Below are 13,195 nucleotides of genomic sequence, written 5' to 3' on the forward strand. Positions count from 1 at the left end.
CTGGGATGAGAGGATCTGCATATTACACTCTATAGCGTTATCTCTGGGATGAGAGGATCTGCATATTACACTCTATAGCGTTATCACTGGGATGAGATGATCTGCATATTACACTCTATAGCGTTATCACTGGACTGAGATGATCTGCATATTACACTCTATAGCGTTATCACTGGGATGAGATGATCTGCATATTACACTCTATAGCGTTATCTCTGGGATGAGATGATCTGCATATTACACTCTATAGCGTTATCACTGGGATGAGAGGATCTGCATATTACACTCTATAGCGTTATCTCTGGGATGAGATGATCTGCATATTACACTCTATAGTATTATCACTGGGATGAGAGGATCTGTGCGGATCTCCTTTACCCATCTATAGCGTTATCACTGGGATGAGATGATCTGCATATTACACTCTATAGCGTTATCTCTGGGATGAGATGATCTGCATATTACACTCTATAGTGTTATCTCTGGGATGAGATGATCTGCATATTACACTCTATAGCGTTATCATCTCTGGGATGAGATGATCTGCATATTACACTCTATAGCGTTATCACTGGGATGAGATGATCTGCATATTACACTCTATAGCGTTATCTCTGGGATGAGATGATCTGCATATTACACTCTATAGCGTTATCACTGGGATGAGATGATCTGCATATTACACTCTATAGCGTTATCACTGGGATGAGAGGATCTGCATATTACACTCTATAGCGTTATCACTGGGATGAGATGATCTGCATATTACACTCTATAGCGTTATCACTGGGATGAGATGATCTGCATATTACACTCTATAGCGTTATCTCTGGGGTGAGATGATCTGCATATTACACTCTATAGCGTTATCATCACTGGGATGAGATGATCTGCATATTACACTCTATAGCGTTATCTCTGGGATGAGATGATCTGCATATTACACTCTATAGCGTTATCTCTGGGATGAGATGATCTGCATATTACACTCTATAGCGTTATCACTGGGATGAGATGATCTGCATATTACACTCTATAGCGTTATCACTGGGATGAGAGGATCTGCATATTACACTCTATAGCGTTATCTCTGGGATGAGAGGATCTGCATATTACACTCTATAGCGTTATCACTGGGATGAGATGATCTGCATATTACACTCTATAGCGTTATCACTGGGATGAGATGATCTGCATATTACACTCTATAGCGTTATCACTGGGATGAGATGATCTGCATATTACACTCTATAGCGTTATCACTGGGATGAGAGGATCTGCATATTACACTCTATAGCGTTATCTCTGGGATGAGAGGATCTGCATATTACACTCTATAGCGTTATCACTGGGATGAGAGGATCTGCATATTACACTCTATAGCGTTATCACTGGGATGAGATGATCTGCATATTACACTCTATAGCGTTATCACTGGGATGAGATGATCTGCATATTACACTCTATAGCGTTATCACTGGGATGAGAGGATCTGCATATTACACTCTATAGCGTTATCACTGGGATGAGAGGATCTGCATATTACACTCTATAGCGTTATCACTGGGATGAGATGATCTGCATATTACACTCTATAGCGTTATCACTGGGATGAGATGATCTGCATATTACACTCTGTAGCGTTATCACTGGGATGAGAGGATCTGCATATTACACTCTATAGCGTTATCATCACTGGGATGAGATGATCTGCATATTACACTCTATAGCGTTATCTCTGGGATGAGATGATCTGCATATTACACTCTATAGCGTTATCACTGGGATGAGATGATCTGCATATTACACTCTATAGCGTTATCATCACTGGGATGAGATGATCTGCATATTACACTCTATAGCGTTATCTCTGGGATGAGATGATCTGCATATTACACTCTATAGCGTTATCACTGGGATGAGATGATCTGCATATTACACTCTATAGCGTTATCACTGGGATGAGAGGATCTGCATATTACACTCTATAGCGTTATCTCTGGGATGAGATGATCTGCATATTACACTCTATAGTATTATCACTGGGATGAGAGGATCTGCATATTACACTCTATAGCGTTATCTCTGGGATGAGATGATCTGCATATTACACTCTATAGCGTTATCACTGGGATGAGATGATCTGCATATTACACTCTATAGCGTTATCTCTGGGATGAGATGATCTGCATATTACACTCTATAGCGTTATCTCTGGGATGAGATGATCTGCATATTACACTCTATAGCGTCATCACTGGGATGAGATGATCTGCATATTACACTCTGTAGCGTTATCACTGGGATGAGAGGATCTGCATATTACACTCTATAGCGTTATCTCTGGGATGAGATGATCTGCATATTACACTCTATAGCGTTATCACTGGGATGAGATGATCTGCATATTACACTCTATAGCGTTATCTCTGGGATGAGATGATCTGCATATTACACTCTATAGCGTTATCACTGGGATGAGATGATCTGCATATTACACTCTATAGCGTTATCTCTGGGATGAGAGGATCTGCATATTACACTCTATAGCGTTATCACTGGGATGAGAGGATCTGCATATTACACTCTATAGCGTTATCACTGGGATGAGATGATCTGCATATTACACTCTATAGCGTTATCACTGGGATGAGATGATCTGCATATTACACTCTATAGCGTTATCTCTGGGGTGAGATGATCTGCATATTACACTCTATAGCGTTATCATCACTGGGATGAGATGATCTGCATATTACACTCTATAGCGTTATCTCTGGGATGAGATGATCTGCATATTACACTCTATAGCGTTATCTCTGGGGTGAGATGATCTGCATATTACACTCTATAGCGTTATCATCACTGGGATGAGATGATCTGCATATTACACTCTATAGCGTTATCTCTGGGATGAGATGATCTGCATATTACACTCTATAGCGTTATCTCTGGGATGAGATGATCTGCATATTACACTCTATAGCGTTATCTCTGGGATGAGATGATCTGCATATTACACTCTATAGCGTTATCTCTGGGATGAGAGGATCTGCATATTACACTCTATAGCGTTATCTCTGGGGTGAGATGATCTGCATATTACACTCTATAGCGTTATCACTGGGATGAGATGATCTGCATATTACACTCTATAGCGTTATCTCTGGGGTGAGATGATCTGCATATTACACTCTATAGCGTTATCATCACTGGGATGAGATGATCTGCATATTACACTCTATAGCGTTATCTCTGGGATGAGATGATCTGCATATTACACTCTATAGCGTTATCTCTGGGATGAGATGATCTGCATATTACACTCTATAGCGTTATCACTGGGATGAGATGATCTGCATATTACACTCTATAGCGTTATCACTGGGATGAGAGGATCTGCATATTACACTCTATAGCGTTATCTCTGGGATGAGAGGATCTGCATATTACACTCTATAGCGTTATCACTGGGATGAGATGATCTGCATATTACACTCTATAGCGTTATCACTGGGATGAGATGATCTGCATATTACACTCTATAGCGTTATCTCTGGGGTGAGATGATCTGCATATTACACTCTATAGCGTTATCACTGGGATGAGAGGATCTGCATATTACACTCTATAGCGTTATCTCTGGGATGAGAGGATCTGCATATTACACTCTATAGCGTTATCACTGGGATGAGATGATCTGCATATTACACTCTATAGCGTTATCACTGGGATGAGAGGATCTGAATATTACACTCTATAGCGTTATCACTGGGATGAGATGATCTGCATATTACACTCTATAGCGTTATCACTGGGATGAGATGATCTGCATATTACACTCTATAGCGTTATCTCTGGGATGAGAGGATCTGCATATTACACTCTATAGCGTTATCACTGGGATGAGATGATCTGCATATTACACTCTATAGCGTTATCTCTGGGATGAGATGATCTGCATATTACACTCTATAGCGTTATCTCTGGGATGAGAGGATCTGCATATTACACTCTATAGCGTTATCTCTGGGGTGAGATGATCTGCATATTACACGCTATAGTGTTATCTCTGGGGTGAGATGATCTGCATATTACACTCTATAGCGTTATCTCTGGGATGAGATGATCTGCATATTACACTCTATAGCGTTATCACTGGGATGAGATGATCTGCATATTACACTCTGTAGCGTTATCACTGGGATGAGAGGATCTGCATATTACACTCTATAGCGTTATCTCTGGGATGAGAGGATCTGCATATTACACTCTATAGCGTTATCACTGGGATGAGATGATCTGCATATTACACTCTATAGCGTTATCACTGGGATGAGATGATCTGCATATTACACTCTATAGCGTTATCTCTGGGATGAGAGGATCTGCATATTACACTCTATAGCGTTATCACTGGGATGAGATGATCTGCATATTACACTCTATAGCGTTATCACTGGGATGAGATGATCTGCATATTACACTCTATAGCGTTATCACTGGGATGAGATGATCTGCATATTACACTCTATAGCGTTATCACTGGGATGAGAGGATCTGCATATTACACTCTATAGCATTATAACTGGGATGAGATGATCTGCATATTACACTCTATAGCATTATCTCTGGGATGAGATGATCTGCATATTACACTCTATAGCGTTATCACTGGGATGAGATGATCTGCATATTACACTCTATAGCGTTATCACTGGGATGAGAGGATCTGCATATTACACTCTATAGCGTTAACACTGGGATGAGATGATCTGCATATTACACTCTATAGCGTTATCACTGGGATGAGATGATCTGCATATTACACTCTATAGCGTTATCACTGGGATGAGATGATCTGCATATTACACTCTATAGCGTTATCACTGGGATGAGAGGATCTGCATATTACACTCTATAGCGTTATCACTGGGATGAGAAGATCTGCATATTACACTCTATAGCGTTATCTCTGGGGTGAGATGATCTGCATATTACACTCTATAGCGTTATCACTGGGATGAGATGATCTGCATATTACACTCTATAGCGTTATCACTGGGATGAGATGATCTGCATATTACACTCTATAGCGTTATCACTGGGATGAGAGGATCTGCATATTACACTCTATAGCGTTATCTCTGGGATGAGAGGATCTGCATATTACACTCTATAGCGTTATCACTGGGATGAGAGGATCTGCATATTACACTCTATAGCGTTATCACTGGGATGAGAGGATCTGCATATTACACTCTATAGCGTTATCTTTGGGATGAGAGGATCTGCATATTACACTCTATAGCGTTATCACTGGGATGAGAGGATCTGCATATTACACTCTATAGCGTTATCACTGGGATGAGAGGATCTGCATATTACACTCTATAGCGTTATCTCTGGGGTGAGATGATCTGCATATTACACTCTATAGCGTTATCTCTGGGATGAGATGATCTGCATGTTACACTCTATAGCGTTATCACTGGGATGAGATGATCTGCATATTACACTCTATAGCGTTATCACTGGGATGAGATGATCTGCATATTACACTCTATAGCGTTATCTCTGGGGTGAGATGATCTGCATATTACACTCTATAGCGTTATCACTGGGATGAGATGATCTGCATATTACACTCTATAGCGTTATCTCTGGGATGAGATGATCTGCATATTACACTCTATAGCGTTATCTCTGGGATGAGATGATCTGCATATTACACTCTATAGCGTTATCACTGGGATGAGATGATCTGCATATTACACTCTATAGCATTATCTCTGGGGTGAGATGATCTGCATATTACACTCTATAGCGTTATCACTGGGATGAGATGATCTGCATATTACACTCTATAGTGTTATCTCTGGGATGAGATGATCTGCATATTACACTCTATAGCGTTATCACTGGGATGAGATGATCTGCATATTACACTCTATAGCGTTATCACTGGGATGAGAGGATCTGCATATTACACTCTATAGTGTTATCACTGGGATGAGAGGATCTGCATATTACACTCTATAGCGTTATCACTGGGATGAGATGATCTGCATATTACACTCTATAGCGTTATCTCTGGGATGAGATGATCTGCATATTACACTCTATAGCGTTATCACTGGGATGAGAGGATCTGCATATTACACTCTATAGCATTATCTCTGGGGTGAGATGATCTGCATATTACACTCTATAGCGTTATCTCTGGGATGAGATGATCTGCATATTACACTCTATAGCGTTATCTCTGGGATGAGATGATCTGCATATTACACTCTATAGCGTTATCACTGGGATGAGATGATCTGCATATTACACTCTATAGCGTTATCACTGGGATGAGATGATCTGCATATTACACTCTATAGCGTTATCACTGGGATGAGATGATCTGCATATTACACTCTATAGCGTTATCACTGGGATGAGATGATCTGCATATTACACTCTATAGCGTTATCTCTGGGATGAGAGGATCTGCATATTACACTCTATAGCGTTATCACTGGGATGAGATGATCTGCATATTACACTCTATAGCGTTATCACTGGGATGAGAGGATCTGCATATTACACTCTATAGCGTTATCACTGGGATGAGATGATCTGCATATTACACTCTATAGCGTTATCACTGGGATGAGAGGATCTGCATATTACACTCTATAGCGTTATCACTGGGATGAGATGATCTGCATATTACACTCTATAGCGTTATCACTGGGATGAGAGGATCTGCATATTACACTCTATAGCGTTATCACTGGGATGAGATGATCTGCATATTACACTCTATAGCGTTATCACTGGGATGAGATGATCTGCATATTACACTCTATAGCGTTATCACTGGGATGAGATGATCTGCATATTACACTCTATAGCGTCATCACTGGGATGAGATGATCTGCATATTACACTCTATAGTATTATCACTGGGATGAGAGGATCTGCATATTACACTCTATAGCGTTATCTCTGGGATGAGATGATCTGCATATTACACTCTATAGCGTTATCACTGGGATGAGATGATCTGCATATTACACGCTATAGTGTTATCTCTGGGGTGAGATGATCTGCATATTACACTCTATAGCGTTATCTCTGGGATGAGATGATCTGCATATTACACTCTATAGCGTTATCACTGGGATGAGATGATCTGCATATTACACTCTATAGCGTTATCTCTGGGATGAGATGATCTGCATATTACACTCTATAGCGTTATCACTGGGATAAGATGATCTGCATATTACACTCTATAGCGTTACCTCTGGGATGAGATGATCTGCATATTACACTCTATAGCGTTATCACTGGGATGAGATGATCTGCATATTACACTCTATAGCGTTATCACTGGGATAAGATGATCTGCATATTACACTCTATAGCGTTATCTCTGGGATGAGATGATCTGCATATTACACTCTATAGCGTTATCTCTGGGATGAGAGGATCTGCATATTACACTCTATAGCGTTATCTCTGGGATGAGATGATCTGCATATTACACTCTATAGCGTTATCACTGGGATGAGATGATCTGCATATTACACTCTATAGCGTTATCTCTGGGATGAGAGGATCTGCATATTACACTCTATAGCGTTATCTCTGGGATGAGATGATCTGCATATTACACTCTATAGCGTTATCACTGGGATGAGATGATCTGCATATTACACTCTATAGCGTTATCTCTGGGATGAGATGATCTGCATATTACACTCTATAGCGTTATCACTGGGATGAGATGATCTGCATATTACACTCTATAGCGTTATCACTGGGATGAGATGATCTGCATATTACACTCTATAGCGTTATCACTGGGATAAGATGATCTGCATATTACACTCTATAGCGTTATCACTGGGATAAGATGATCTGCATATTACACTCTATAGCGTTATCACTGGGATGAGATGATCTGCATATTACACTCTATAGCGTTATCACTGGGATGAGATGATCTGACATCATTTCACTTTCTGCTTCCCACGTGTCGCTTGGTCACTTCTCCTATTCTGTGATGTGACAGCCTCCAGCAGATCTCATAATTCTAGGTACACGCGATACGATTTTGCGTTCGATAGATAATTTCCGTCATGTCCGATATTACTTTCGATCGTTTTATTGCTCGATTTCTCATAGAATTGAATAGAAATTGATAAGAAAAGATAAGAGAATCCAGCAGAAAATGGAGCTGAAAGATGAATCAAAAATCGATCGAACATAAAATCGCCTGAAAAAAATCACATCATGTGTACCTAGCATTACATCCGGATTGAATTACGCCCCCTGCTCTTTATCAATGTGTGAATGGGATATTCCTCCAACTCGTATTTCACCTTTTTTCCTCCACCCTGTTGGCGGCATAACCCATAACTGAATATAAAAGAGTGGTCCCCATGAAGATCTGGGAAACAGTCCAACACCTACTTATACGGCCTGGGGGTCTCCCCTAAACCAAACCAGCCCACATGTCTGTCATCATTAGGGGGCGGTGCCTCCAGGATCTGGACAGTTGGCTCCACCCCGGCCACTTGCCAACCGCTGGTGACCGATGGGGTGAAGCCTCAATGTCTCCAAACATCGCTCTCGGCCCTTGGAGATCCCTGGTCAATTTTAGCGGTATTTAAAGAGACACTGAAGCGAAAAATAATATATGATATAATGAATTGGTTGTGTACTATGAATAATTACTAGAAGATTAGCAGCAAAGAAAATATTCTCATATTTTTATTTTCAGGTATATAGTGTTTTTTCTAACATTGCATCATTCTATAATAATTGCAGATTACACAACACTCAGCATTCAAAATGAGTCTTTCAGAGCAGTCTGTGAACTAATGACCTCTCCTCTGGCAGAGGAAAAGTAAACAGTTAACTTACAGTTGAGATAATAAAAGTCACATAACAGCCCTCTCCAAGACTAAGTTAGTCAGAGAGCTTAATGGCTTGTTTGCATAGAGATAATAACTGGAGTTTCTCAACTCTTCCTGTACTGGAAACAATTAGACTGATGTATCTGATCTTAATGTTTTATTTCTTAGCTGTGCTACACATACAAATCATAATATCATCACTTTTTTTTCGCTTCAGTGTCTCTTTAAAGGACCTCTGTTGCACAAATCTTAAAGTTTAAAATAAATGTTAACATATAGAAATAAGAAGTATGTTTCTTCTGGAGTTAAATGAGCCATAAATGACTTTTCTTCTATGTTGCTGTCACTCACAGTAAGTAGTATAAATCTGACATTACCGACAGGTTTTGGACTAGTCCATCGCCTCATAGGGGGGTTCTCAGAGTTTTCTTCATTTTTAAAAGCACTTAGGGCTCATTCACACTTGCTGATCGCAAAACGCTAGTGATTTTGCTAGCGTTTTGCTCTGGCGTTTTTTGGCGATTAACGCCCAAAAATCACCATTCACACTTGCCGATTTTTTAGCGACCGCGTTTTGCGCTTCTATAGCACTAAAACGTGATCGCCGGGGAATCGCCTGAAAATGGTGCAGGCTACGTGTTTGCGTTTAGCGTTTTTGGGCGATTTGCGGCAATTACCGCAAATCATCCAAGTAAGAACGGGCCCATAGGGTTTCATTGCACTAGCGCTTTGGGCCCTCAGTGAATGGCAGTTGCTACATCCAACTGCCTAAAAATTTGTACAGCGAGTAGGCAGCATCTTTGTATAAATCTTTTTCAGGGAATGTCTTTACAAAGAAGAAAGGCCCATGCTGAGAATCCCCCATGAAGAGATGGACTAACCCAAAATCTGTCGGTAATGTCAGATTTCTACTACCTACTGTAAGTGACAGCACACACACACACACACGTACACATGCACACACACACACACACACACGTACACATGCACACACACACACACACACACACACGTACACACACACACGTACACACACACACACACACACACACACACACACACACACACGTACACACACACACGTACACACACACACACACACACACACACACACATACACACACACACGTACACACACACACACACACACATACACACACACACATACACATACACACACACACACTCACGTACACATGCACACACACACACACACACACGTACACATGCACACACACACACACACACACACACACACACACGTACACACACACACACGTACACACACACACACGTACACACACACACATACACACACACACATACACATACACACACACACACTCACGCACACACGTACACACACACAATACACACACGTACACACACACACACGTACACACACACACGCACACACACGCACACACACACACACACACACACACCGTACACACACGTACACACACACACACGCATACACACACACACACACACGTACACACACATACACACACACGTACACATGCACACACACACACACACACACACACCGTACACACCACGTACACACACACGTACACACACACACACACGTACACATGCACACACACACACACGTACACACACACACGTACACACACACACACGTACACACACACACATACACACACACACACATACACATACACACTCACGCACACACGTACACACACACGTACACACACATACACACACACGTACACACACACACACACACACACACACACACCGTACACACCACGTACACACACACACGTACACACACACACACACGTACACACACACACATACACACACATACCCACATACACACACACACGTACACACGTATACACACACACACACATACACACACACACACACACACACTATACACACACACACTACACACACACACACACACACACAAATACACACACACACACACTCACGCACACACGTACACACACACAATACACACACGTACACACACACACACGTACACACACACACGCATACACACACACACACACACACACACACACACATACACACACACGTACACACACACACACACACACACACACACACGTACACACGTATACACACACACACACATACACACACACACACACACACACTACACACACACACACACACACACACACACACACTATACACACACACACACACACACACACATACACACACACACACAAATACACACACACACACTCACGCACACACGTACACACACACAATACACACACGTACACACACACGCATACACACACACACACACACACACACACACACGTACACACACACACACACACACACACGTACACACACACACATAGACACACACACATACCCACATACACACACACACGTACACACGTATACACACACACACACATACACACACACACACACACACACGCGTACACACAAACACGAACACACACACACACGTACACACACACACTTATAGACACACACACACTTATAGACACACACACACGTACAGTCGCACACTACACATTTATTTACAGCCCTGCATAGGAATTCTATTATTCAAGTAGAAATGACAGATCTATAATAGGCTTTACACACAAAGATAACAATGTAGTTACTGACTGCTCTTTATAGCTCTCAGTACACGGAAGCCACTACTCTGAATATTATTACAATCATTCCTTGTAGGGACCCCCGACAGTTGTATGAATGCTGATGGCAGCCCAGAGTAAAGCGCTGTGGAATGAACACTGATGAATAGTGATTGAATGTGGACTGGACACTGAATGAACAGTGAATGCATGATGAATGAACGTGGACTGAACAGTGAATGCATAATGATTGAGCACTGATGAATGATGAATGAATGTAGAATGCATATTGAATGAATGATGATTGAACACTGGATGAATGATGATTGAACGCTGGATGAATGATGATTGAACGCTGGATGAATAGTGGATGAACATGGACTGAACACTAGATGAATGATGATTGAACACTGGATGAATGATGATTGAACGCTGGATGAATAGTGGATGAACATGGACTGAACACTAGATGAATGATGATTGAACACTGAATGAATGATGATTGAACACTGAATGAATGATGATTGAACACTGGATGAATGATGACTGAACGCTAGATGAATGATGATTGAACGCTGGATGAATGATGATTGAACGCTGGATGAATGATGATTGAACGCTGGATGAATGATGATTGAACACTGGATGAATAGTGGATGAACATGGACTGAACACTAGATGAATGATGATTGAACACTGGATGAATGATGACTGAACGCTGGATGAATAGTGGATGAACATGGACTGAACACTAGATGAATGATGATTAAACACTGGATGATTGATGATTGAACACTGAATTAGTGATGAATGGACACTGGATGAATAGTGGATGAACATGGACTGAACACTAGATGAATGATGATTGAACACTGAATGAATGATGATTGAACACTGAATGAATGATGATTGAACACTGGATGAATGATGACTGAACGCTAGATGAATGATGATTGAACGCTGGATGAATGATGATTGAACACTGAATGAATGATGATTGAACACTGAATGAATGATGATTGAACACTGAATGAATGATGATTGAACGCTGGATGAATGATGACTGAACGCTAGATGAATGATGATTGAACGCTGGATGAATGATGATTGAACGCTGGATGAATGATGATTGAACGCTGGATGAATGATGATTGAACGCTGGATGAATGATGACTGAACGCTGGATGAATGATGATTGAACGCTGGATGAATGATGATTGAACGCTGGATGAATGATGATTGAACGCTGGATGAATGATGATTGAACGCTGAATGAATGATGACTGAACGCCGGATGAATGATGACTGAACGCCGGATGAATGATGACTGAACGCCGGATGAATGATGATTAAACGCTGGATGAATGATGACTGAACGCTGGATGAATGATGATTGAACGCTGGATGAATGATGACTGAACGCCGGATGAATGATGACTGAATGCCGGATGAATGATGATTGAACGCTGGATGAATGATGACTGAACACTGAATGAATGATGATTGAGCGCTGGATGAATGATGATTGAACACTGAATGAATGATGACTGAACGCTGGATGAATGATGACTGAACGCCGGATAAATGATGATTGAACGCTGGATGAATGATGACTGAACACTGAATGAATGATGACTGAACGCTGGATGAATG

The sequence above is a fragment of the Hyperolius riggenbachi genome, chromosome 9, assembly GCF_040937935.1.
Source record: "Hyperolius riggenbachi isolate aHypRig1 chromosome 9, aHypRig1.pri, whole genome shotgun sequence".
NCBI classification, from domain to species: domain Eukaryota; kingdom Metazoa; phylum Chordata; class Amphibia; order Anura; family Hyperoliidae; genus Hyperolius; species Hyperolius riggenbachi.